Source organism: Rhinoderma darwinii, chromosome 2 (genome assembly GCF_050947455.1).
Source record: "Rhinoderma darwinii isolate aRhiDar2 chromosome 2, aRhiDar2.hap1, whole genome shotgun sequence".
Taxonomy (NCBI): Eukaryota; Metazoa; Chordata; class Amphibia; order Anura; family Rhinodermatidae; genus Rhinoderma; species Rhinoderma darwinii.
In genome coordinates this window covers 254370655-254382966 of record NC_134688.1, presented here as the reverse complement: position 1 = coordinate 254382966, position 12312 = coordinate 254370655, and positions in this window count along the sequence as shown.

Genomic DNA, 12312 nt, shown 5'->3' with positions numbered 1-12312 from the left:
ACCCTGGCTCAGCAAATGCAGGGTCTCTCCCTACAGGTCCAGGCCCTGGCTCAGAGGGTCAACCAGCCTGATGCTACCCTGGTAGTTCCCCTCACCGCACCTCTTGAACCCCACCTCAAGTTGCCCGACCGGTTCTCAGGGGACCGGAGGGCTTTTCTCTCCTTTCGGAAGAGTTGTAGGCTTTACTTTAGTTTAAAGCCTCATTCCTCAGGTTCTGAGAGCCAGCGGGTGGGTATAATTATGTCCCGGCTCCAGGAAGGGCCCCAAGAGTGGGCCTTCTCCTTGGCTCCTGACGCCCCTGAACTTTCCTCCGTTGATTGTTTTTTTTCTGCTCTCTGACTTATTTATGACGAGACTGACAGGACTGCCTTTGCCGAGAGTCAGCTGGTGACCTTAAGTCAGGGTAAGAGACCTGTTGAGGAGTATTGCTCTGACTTTCGGAAGTGGTGCGTAGCTTCTCGGTGGAATGACCCTGCCTTAAGGTGCCAGTTTAGGTTGGGTCTGTCGAATGCCCTGAAAGACCTGCTAGTTAGCTATCCCTCTTCTGACTCCCTAGACCAGGTTATGGCTTTAGCGGTACGACTTGACAGACGTCTCAGGGAACGACAACATGAACGTTTATGTGTTTTCTCCTCCGACTCCCCCATGATGCCTCCCGAAGCTCCGTTGCTTCGTTCCTCCCCGAAAGATTCAGAGATACCTATGCAACTCGGGGCCTCCGTGTCCCCCCAACAACGTAGAGAATTCCGCAGGAAGAATGGTCTCTGCTTCTACTGTGGGGACGACAAGCATCAAGTGAACCACTGTCCTAAGCGTAAGATGGCAGCCAGAGAACTTCCGCGTCTAAGTGATCATCGGGGAGGTCACTTGGGCGCACAGGTATTTCCCGTAAATATGAAACGTACTAAGATCTTGCTTCCCTTTCAGGTCTCTTTTGGTGGTAGGTCTGCTACCGGCAGTGCCTTCGTGGATTCAGGGTCCTCTACTAATATCATGTCTGTGGAATTTGCTATGTCCCTTGCTATGCCTCTGATTGATTTGCCTAAACCTGTCCCGGTAGTGGGTATCGACTCCACTCCTCTTGCTAATGGTTATTTTACACAGCATACCCCTGTTTTTGAACTCCTTGTTGGCTACATGCATTTGGAGCAATGCTCTGTACTGTTGATGCAGGGATTATCGTACGATTTGGTTCTAGGTCTTCCCTGGTTGCAGTTGCATAATCCCACGTTTGACTGGAATACTGGGGAGCTAACCAAATGGGGTAATGAATGTTGTACGTCATGTTTTTCTGTTAATTCTATTTCTCCCCCTAAGGAGGTGAATACGCTACCCGAGTTTGTTCAGGACTTCGCTGATGTTTTCTCTAGGGAGGCCTCCGAAGTGTTACCTCCTCATAGAGAATACGATTGCGCTATCGAATTGGTACCAGGAGCTAAGCTTCCTAAGGGTAGGATATTTAATCTTTCTTGTCCCGAACGTGAAGCTATGAGAGTGTATATCCAGGAATCCCTGGCCAAGGGTTACATTCGTCCCTCTTCTTCTCCGGTAGGTGCTGGCTTCTTCTTCGTGGGGAAGAAGGATGGTGGTCTTAGGCCATGCATTGACTACCGTAGCCTGAATAAGGTCACGGTAAGGAACCAGTATCCCCTTCTTTTGATTCCTGATCTCTTTAATCAGGTTCAGGGGGCCCAATGGTTTTCTAAATTGGATCTACGGGGGGCGTATAACCTTATTCGCATCAAAGAGGGGGATGAGTGGAAGACTGCATTTAACACGCCCGAAGGCCATTTCGAATACCTCGTCATGCCCTTTGGGTTGTGTAATGCCCCTGCGGTCTTCCAGAATTTCATAAATGAGATTTTGAGAAATTACCTGGGGATTTTTCTTGTAGTGTACCTTGATGACATACTGGTGTTTTCCAAGGACTGGTCCTCCCACATTGAGCATGTCAGGAAGGTGCTCCAGGTCCTTCGGAAAAACAAACTGTTTGCCAAAACCGAAAAATGTGTGTTTGGGGTACAGGAGATTCCATTTTTGGGTCAAATCCTCACTCCTCATGAATTCCGCATGGACCCCGCCAAGGTTCAGGCTGTGGCGGAATGGGTCCAACCTGCCTCCCTGAAGGCGTTACAGTGTTTTTTGAGGTTTGCTAATTATTACAGGAGATTTATTGCTAACTTCTCGGTCATCGCTAAGCCCCTTACGGACCTCACTCGCAAAGGTGCTGATCTCCTCCACTGGCCTCCTGAGGCTGTCCAGGCTTTTGAGGTCCTTAAGAAGTGCTTTGTCTCGGCCCCGGTGCTGGTTCAGCCCAACCAAATGGAGCCATTTATCGTGGAAGTTGACGCATCTGAGGTGGGAGTGGGGGCTGTCTTGTCCCAGGGTACCAGGTCCCTCACCCATCTCCGCCCCTGTGCCTACTTCTCCAGGAAGTTTTCGCCAACTGAAAGTAACTATGATATTGGCAACCGCAAACTCTTAGCCATTAAATGGGCATTTGAAGAGTGGCCCACTTCCTGGAGGGGGCTAGGCACCAGGTAACGGTCCTTACCGACCACAAGAATCTCGTTTTCCTAGAATCTGCGCGGAGGCTAAACCCGAGACAAGCTCGATGGGCGTTATTTTTTACCAGATTCAATTTTTTGGTTACCTATAGGGCTGGGTCTAAAAATATTAAGGCTGATGCACTGTCGCGTAGCTTCATGGCCAGCCCTCCTTCGGAGGAAGATCCTGCTTGTATTTTGCCTCCAGGTATAATCATTTCCTCGATCGATTCTGATTTAGTCTCTGATATTGCTGCTGATCAAGGTGCAGCTCCCGGGAACCTTCCTGAGAACAAGCTGTTTGTTCCCCTGCAATTCCGGCTAAGGGTACTTAGGGAAAATCATGACTCCGCACTATCTGGCCATCCAGGCATCCTGGGTACCAAACACCTCATTACCAGAAATTATTGGTGGCCTGGGTTGCCTAAAGACGTTAAGGCCTACGTCGCCGCTTGTGAAGTTTGTGCTAGGTCCAAGACTCCCAGGTCCCGACCAGCGGGCTTACTGCTTTCGTTGCCCATTCCCCAGAGACCTTGGACACATATCTCCATGGATTTTATCACCGATTTGCCTCCATCCCAAGGCAAGTCGGTGGTGTGGGTGGTGGTGGACCGCTTCAGTAAGATGTGCCACTTTGTGCCCCTCAAGAAACTACCCAACGCCAAAACGTTGGCTACCTTGTTTGTCAAACACATCCTGCGTCTCCATGGGGTCCCTGTCAATATTGTTTCGGACAGAGGGGTACAATTTGTTTCATTGTTTTGGAGAGCCTTCTGTATGAAGTTGGGGATTGATCTGTCCTTCTTCTCTGCCTTCCATCCTGAAACCAATGCCCAAACGGAGAGGACTAATCAATCTCTAGAACAATACTTAAGGTGTTTTGTCTCTGACTGTCAATTTGATTGGGTTTCTTTCATTCCCCTCGCCGAATTTTCCCTTAATAACCGGGTCAGTAACTCGTCAGGGGTCTCTCCTTTTTTTTGTAATTTTGGGTTTAATCCACGGTTCTCCTCCGTTTCACCTGGTAGTTCCAACAATCCCGAGGTAGAGGTCGTTCATCGGGAACTGTGCACAGTCTGGGCCCAGGTTCAGAAAAACCTAGAGGTGTCCCAGAGCGTACAAAAAACTCAGGCTGATAAAAAACGTTCTGCTAACCCCCTGTTTATGGTCGGGGATCTGGTGTGGTTGTCGTCTAGGAACTTGCGTCTCAAGGTTCCGTCCAAGAAGTTTGCTCCCCGGTTTATTGGGCCGTATAAGGTCATTGAGGTCCTCAATCCTGTCTCCTTCCGGCTGGAGTTACCCCCATCTTTTCGGCCTCCCTCCTCAAACGCTGCTCCCTGTCCTTGGCTCCCTCGAGGAGACCTCCTGTTCCCATCCTCACCCCTGAGGGGGTGGAATTCGAGGTGGCCAGGATTGTGGACAGCAAGATGGTCCAAGGCTCCCTCCAGTACCTGGTCCATTGGAGAGGATACGGGCCCGAGGAGAGGACTTGGGTACCCGCCCGGGATGTTCACGCTGGGGTATTGGTCAGGAGGTTCCACCTGCGTTTCCCCAGTAAGCCAGGTCCACTTAGAAAGGGTCCGGTGGCCCCTCATAAAAGGGGGGGTACTGTAAAGGATCTGCCAGGCACAGCTTCGGGGTTAACTCCCAGAACTAATCAGTCAGCATCTGAGAATATATCCCTGAGACTGACTCCTGCTTCCACCATTCAGGCTGGCAGGCTTAGGAGTGTGAGAGCCTATCGTAACCTGGCCAGACTCAGCTAGCTCCCGCCCTCGGTCTATTTAAGCCTGCACTTCCTGTCCCTCGGTGCTTGTGATTCTTTCCTTGTGGTTTCCTGGCCCAGCTACAGCTCCTGCTATTTCTGATCCTGCTCCATACAGACCCTGGCTTACCGACTACTCTTCTGCTTTTCGTTTGGTACCTCGCACACTCCTGGCTTGACTCGGCTCGTTCACCACTCTGGTAGCTCACGGTGTTGCCGTGGGCAACGGCCCCTTTTCCTTGCTTGTGTTCCTTTGTATGTTTGTCGTGTTTGTCGTGCACTTACTGAGCGCAGGGACCGCCGCCCAGTTGTACCCCGTTGCCTAGGGCGGGTCGTTGCAAGTAGGCAGGGACAGAGTGGCGGGTAGATTAGGGCTCACTTGTCCGTCTCCCTACCCCCTGCCATTACAGAGGAGCCCAAAAAATTTCTAAGCTGACCTGCGGGGGGCTTATAACCTAATCCGGATTCGCCAGGGTGTCGAATGGAAGACGGCATTTAACACTCGTGACGGACACTATGAATATAACTCCCGCGGTCTAAGAGTTCATTAATGCCATCTTCCGTGACCTCCTCTATGTTTGTGTTGTCGTCTATCTTGATGACATCTTGATTTTCTCTCCAGATCCAATGACTCATCAGAGACATGTCCGTCAAGTTTTGCTGCGATTAAGGGAGAATCGGCTGTACGCCAAGTTGGAGAAGTGCATGTTTGAGAGAAATGCTCTACCCTTCCTGGGCTACATCATCTCGGATCAAGGCCTCAAGATGGATCCTGAGAAGGTAAAGGCCGTCCTGGAATGGCCAAGCCCTCAAGGCCTGAGGTCCATACAACGTTTCCTGGGATTCGCCAATTTCTACAGACAGTTCATTCCAAACTTCTCCTCACTGACATCTCCTATCACTACCCTCACCAAGAAAGGTATGAACACCAGAAGCAGAATCCGCATTTAATATCCTGAAGAGTGACTTCACATCAGCCTCTATCCTCCATCATCTAGATGTATCTCTACAGTTTCCATTGGAGGTGGACGGCTCCTCTGCTGGTGCTGGTGCACTTTTGTTCCATAGAGGTTCCAAGGGCAAGACAATGGTATGTGGCTATTACTCTAAACTTTTCTCTTCTGCAGAACGCAACTACTCGATTGGGGATTGGAAGTAACTGGCCATCAAATTGACCCGTGGGCATGGAGACATCTCCGAGAGTGCGCAGTTCTTCCGATCTTGAAATTCACTGACCACAAGAACCTCACTTATCTCGAGACAGTCCAATAGCTGAACCGTCGTCAGGCCAGGTGGTCGCTCTTCTTTGCCCATTCCAGTTTGAGCTCCACTACCGTTACGGCTGACAAGAATGTGAGGGCCGGTGCCTTGTCCAGGTCGTTCCAGACAGAGGACACCATGGAGTCTCCACAAAGTATTATTGACGCGTCTTGCATTGTCTCGGTCAACCCTCTGCAATTAGAGATATCCCTCCGGGGAGGACTTTTGTGCGCCTGGCAGACAGAGGGAGAATCCTCCACTGGGGACACAGCTCCAGTCTGGCAGGTCACGTGGGTACCCGTAAGACCCGAGACCTGATTGCCCATCATTTCTGGTGGCCCACGCTGCCCAAATACATCATGGACTTTGTTTCATCTTGCTCGGTGTGCGCAGCTAACAGAGTTGCTCACTCCAAACCTGCTGGCCTTCTCCAGCCGCTGCCTGTGCCCGATGTTCCCTGGCAGCATATAGCTATGGACTTTGTTACCGACCTGACTCCCTCTGCGGGATGCAGTGCGGTCTGGGTGGTGGTGGACTGATTTTCGAAGATGGCTCACTTCGTTCCGCTGACCGGTCTACCTTCTGCTTCTCAACTGGCCCCCCTCTTCATCCAACACATCTTCCACCTGCACAGCTTGCCTGGGCATATTCTGTCTGATTGGTGAGGTTCAGTTCACCTCAAGGTTCTGGAAAGCCCTCTGTGCCACTCCACACAGCCCCCAGTGCCACACAGCCCCCTTGTAGGTAGTGCCACACAGCCCACTTTTAGGTAGTGCCACACAGCCCACTAGTAGGTAGTACCACACAGCCCCCTTGTAGGTAGTGCCACACAGTCCCCTTGTAGGTAATGCCACACAGCCCCCTTGTAGGTATTGCCATACTGCCAACAACCGCCTTGTAGATTGCACCCCCCGCCTTCCTGTAGGTTGCGACACTGTAGGTCCGTGAAGGAGCTGAATCCCCCTGTTTTCCGGGGATTATGCTCCTGGAGCACTCCGCTTGATGCTTCAGTCCATATATGGACAGTAACATCAGGGGCAACTCCTGAAGCAGAATCTCCATCCACAGCGTGCCAACGCTGTGACCGGGGATTCCACTCCAGGAGAAGTCTGTGTCCATTTATGGACAGTGACGTCACTGGCTTCTCCTGGAGTGGAATCCCCTGTAACAGCATCAGCAACGCTGTGGATGGGGCTTCCACTTCAGGAGTTGCCCATGATTTCACTGTCCATATATGGACAGAGACATCAAGCCGGCCCACTCACAGTAAAATGACCATCAGCCCTCCACTGACAGATTCCCCTTGTAGCGTTTTTTTGACTTTTATTTTTGCGTTTTTTTAAGCCGTTGAATCGAACGCAAAAGGCGCAGGCAAAAAAGCACCAAACAAGCACCACAGGTATTTTCTGTTAGTGCTGGGTTGATGGTCATTCAAAATAACAATCAGCCCCCCACTCACAGTAAAATGACCATCAGCCCCCCACTTACAGATTCCCATTGACAGCGTTGTGCCACAAAGGTAGTGCCACAAAGCCCTCTGTAGATAGTGCCACACAGCCCCTTGTAGGTAGTACCAGACAGCTCTCTGTAGGTAGTGCCACACAGCCCCCTTGTAGTTAGTGTCACACAGCTCCCTGTAGGTAGTGCCACACAGCCCCCTTGTAGGTAGTGCCACACAGCACCCTGTAGGTAGTGCCACTCCACACAGCCCCCATTGTCACACAGCCCCAGTGCCACACAGCCCCCTTGTAGGTAGTGCCACACAGCCCACTTGTAGGTAATGCCACACAGCCCCCTTGTAGGTAGTGCCACACAGTCCCCTTGTAGGTAGTGCCACACAGCCCCCTTGTAGGTAGTGCCATACAGCACATAGCCGCCTTATAGATTGCACCCCCCCGCCTTCCTGTAGGTAGCGCCAGTGTCGTTCCGTGAAGGAGCAGAATCCCCCTGTGGCCAGGGATTAGGCTGCTGGAGCACTTCGCTTGATGCCTCAGTCCATATATGGACAGTGAAATCAGGGTCAACTCCTAAAGTGAAATCCCCGTCTACAACGTTGCCGACGCTGTGAACGGGCAGGGCCGCCATCAGGTATTTCAGGGCCCCATACAGCTACATTTTCTGGGCCCCCCTACCGTGGCACCGCCTGTTAACGGTACTCCGTCCAGCACTATATCATGCTACCCAGGGCCGCCATCAGGGGAGTATTAGGGGTACTGATCTGAGGGGCCCGGCCAAACCTAATTGAAAGGGGGGCCCGGCAACTGCCGCGACTTGCCTTTAGTAGAAAAAAAACACACGCACGCGCAACCGCCCGCGCATGCGTCCACCCGCGACCGCACGTACCCGCGACCGCCCTCGCACCCGCGACCGCCTGGAACCGTGCACCGAATTTTGAGGCAGATTTTGACCTGCCCACACTATCTTGCCACGTTTTTTGCCCGCGGTGATTGAGGACAGCAGACAAAAAACGCAGCAAAAAATGAATTTTCTGCCTCCCATTGATTTCGATGGGAGGTCAGAGGCGGAACAGCGGCAAGAAAGGACGTGCTGCTTTTTCTTTTTTCCGCGACTGGCTCCCATTGATTTCAGATTAAATCAATGGGAGGCGGTTTTGGAAGTTGTTTGGTGCTGATTCTGACGCAGTGTCCGAGTCAATATCAAGGCCCAAAAACTCTGTGAACTGGGCCTTATTGTTAGGGCTTATTCAGACGAACGTGTAATACATCCGTGCAACGCGCGTGATTTTCACGTGCCTCGCCCGGACCTATGTTACTCTATGGGGCCGTGCAGACTGTCAGCGATTTTTACGCAGCATGTGTCCGCTGCGTAAAACTCACGACATGTCCGATATTTGTGCATTGTTCGCGCATCACGCACCCATTGAAGTCAATGGGTGCGTGAAAATCACTCCCAGCACTTCCGCAGCAAAGGCAAGTCGCGGCAATTGCCGGGCCCCCCTTTCAATTCGGTTTGGCCAGGCCCCTCACACCAGTACCCCTAATACCCCCCTGATGGCGGCCCTGTGACCGGGGATTCCACTCCAAGAGAAGTCTGTGTCCATTTATGGACAGTGACGTCACTGGCTTCTCCTGGAGTAGAATCCCCGGTCACAGCGTCGGCAACGCTGTGGATGGGGATTCCACTTCAGGAGTTGTCCCTGATGTCACTGTCCATATATGGACAGAGACATGAAGCGCTCCATCCAGGAGCGGAATCCCTGGCCACACAAGGATTCCACTCCTTCAGGGAGCTACAGTGTCACTAATAGATAGCAGAGCAGGGAGATACTTCCCTGCTCTGCTATAGTGGCGTCGCTACCGCTGTAGCAGCCGCAGCGGCTGCTAGCGGCTCCGCCGGCCATGGGGAGGGCACAACGAGCACCCTCATTCCCGGTGTCACCGCAAGCAGCCGCTATGGCTCCTACAACGGTAGCGACTCCACTAACGGGCGGATATGTGACTGTTGAGTAGCCGGGCCTGGGTGCTTCTGAAACAAGCAGGGGAATGGAGCCAGCGCAGCGCCCCCTTCCACCTGCCGGAGTGATACGCCCTGTGCAATGGCACATGTTGCACACCCCTAAGGCCAGCTCTGCACACCATAACCACATACTGACTGAATAATACCCCCATACTGATACTGAATAATAACGCCACACCATAGCCACCAGCACCAAGCTCAGTACATATATACAGTATCAGAACCAAGCACAGTACATAAATACAGAACCAGAACTAAGCTTAGTACACTAATACAGCACCAGAACAAAGCTCAGTAGACAATACAGCCCCAGAACCAAGCTCAGTACATAAGTACAGCACCACAACAATGCTCAGTACATATATGTACAGCTCCAGAACCAAGCTCAGTACACATATAGCACCAAAACAAATAGAGTTCAGTACAGAGAACTCGCGAGATTACGCTTCCTCTGCTGTAACTACCATAGAAACAGTAACAAAGTGCAGAGATTGTGAATAGACATCCCGTGGAATGTCTATTCACTGTCTAAACACTTTAGTATTGTTAATGTGTTAGTATAAGACAGCACATAAGGATCTAGCAGGATCCCTATGTGCTGAGTAAATGAATGGAAAGGAGTGCATGACGCTGATTGGTCAGCGTCATACACTCCTCTGTACAACACCCACTTGGTCTAAAGTAAAAACACGCCCACTTGGGCATTAAGCAACTCATTAGCATAAATCTGAAAATCGCTAATAAAGTGGTGAAAACAGATAGTTTTTTTCAAATAAAAAGCACTGCTGTCACCTCCTTATGTAGGAGATAGGCCACTTATAATGTGGTGACAGAGCCTCTTTAACCCCTGCCGTATGAATTTGTATGACACAAGCGACAGCTTCCAGTCCAGCCTGAAGAAAGGTTAGGATATGCTGGAAGTTGCTGTTTAACAAAAAATAATGCTTTCATCCGTCATCTCAGTGACTACAGTAATAATCAGTCACAGGGAGAATAAACATTTACATTGAGTGACTCACAGGTAACGTCTCAAATTCTTTTTCGTTCTTTTTCTCTTTTCTTTTCCATCTGATCCAGACCTCTAGGATGACCTCCCGGGCACGGCCCATTTCTGCAGTTTGCAGCTCAGATGTCTAAGGCTCTGCATTATTCCAACATTTCCGCATCTATAAACGAAGATAAAATTCTCATGATGCCATAATCTATGCTTCTAAATTTAATAGTATCGTACACTGTGCCCCTGAATATAATAGTACTATACACTGTGCTCCTGAATATAATAGTATTATACACTGTGCTCCTGAATACAATAGTACCATACACTGTGCCCCTGAATACAACAGTACTATACACCTGCGCCCCTGAATATAATACAATTATACACTGTGCCCATGAATTAATAGTACCATACACTGTGCCCCTGAATATAATAGTACTATACACTGCGCCCCTGAATATAATAGTATTATACACTGTGCCCCTGAATATAATACTCCCATACACTGCGCCCCTGAATATAATAGTACTATACACTGTCCCCTAAATACAATAGTACCATACACTGTGCCCCTGAATATAATAGTACCATACACTGCGCCCCTGAATATAATAGTATTATACACTGTGCCCCTGAATATAATACTCCCATACACTGCGCCCCTGAATATAATAGTACTATACACCTGCGCCCCTGAATATAATAGTACTATACACCTGCGCCCCTGAATATAATACAATTATACACTGTGCCCATGAATTAATAGTACCATACACTGTGCCCCTGAATATAATAGTACTATACACCTGCGCCCCTGAATATAATACAATTATACACTGTGCCCATGAATTAAATTGTGTCAAACACCATAAAGTAAAACATCACACACTAACAATGCCCCCTGTAGATAGCGCCAGACACTATGCCCCCAGTAGATAGTGCCAGTTACAATGCCCGCTGTACATAATGCCTCTTGTAGATGGTGCCATTTACAATGCCTCCTGTAGATAGCGTCAGTCACAATGCCCTCGGTAGATGATACCCCCTGTAGATAGCTCCAGTTACAATGCACCCTGTAGATAATGCCCCTTGTAGATGGGGCCAGTCACAATGCCCCCTACAGATAGTGCCAGTTACAATGCCCTCTGTAGATAATGCCCCCTGTAGATATTGCCAGTTACAATACCCCCTGTAGATAATGCCCTTTGTAGATAGTGCCAGTCACAATGCCCCCTGTAGATAGTGCCAATTACAATGCCCTCTGTAGATAATGTCCCCTGTAGATATCGCCAGTTACAATCCCCTCTGTAGATATTGCCCCCTGTAGATATTTCCCACAACGCTGACCAGAAAAAAACAAAATATTCTCACCTATCCCCGTTTCTGCGCCGTCCTCCAGCGACGCAGGACTGGTCTGAGACCAGATGGCGTTATCCCGCGTAACTACGCAGTTGGCTTGATGATGTAATTGCGCCGACATTGCCATTAGTAAAGCGCCAAATGGGAGAAGGGAACAGAAATTTCCCTGTCTTGCTAGCGCTAAAGTGAGCAATTGTATCCGCATCCTAAGGATGCAGATACAATTGGGTGAGAGGTCCCGCTTCCCCCTGGTTCTCTGAAACGGCTGTAATTTTAACAGCTGGTATGGTAGAACTGGGGAGACCTGGGCCCCCTACTATGCCTCCTGTGTGTGTTTGTGTGTGTGTGTGTGTGTGTGTGTGTGTGTGTGTATATGTATACATGCCTCCTGTCTGTGTATGTCTATATATATATATATATAAATGTACCTGTGTGTGTGTGTGTGTGTGTGTGTGTGTGTGTGTGTGTATGTGTGTATATTTGCCTGTATGTCTAAATATGTCTTTATGTACAGTATATTTGTGGTTGGAACTAGAAAGGGAGGTAAACACTGAAAAAATTACTTTTGGTGTCATCTATAGACCCCCCAATATAACTGAGGAGATGGAAGTTCAGCTATATAAACAGATGGAGCGGGCTGCACAGGCGGGTACTGTAGTGATAATGGGAGATTTTCATTTCCGGGATATTAATTGGTGTCATGGTTCAGCTTTAACTGCAAAGGGGAGACATTTCCTCAACCTGTTGCAGGAGAATTTTATGGGCCAGTTTGTGCAAGACCCGACTAGAGGTGAAGCTCTGTTGGATCTGGTCATTTCTAATAATGCAGATCTTGTTGGGAATGTCAATGTTTGTGAAAACCTCGGTAACAGTGATCATAATATAGTTACATTTTACCTATACTGTAA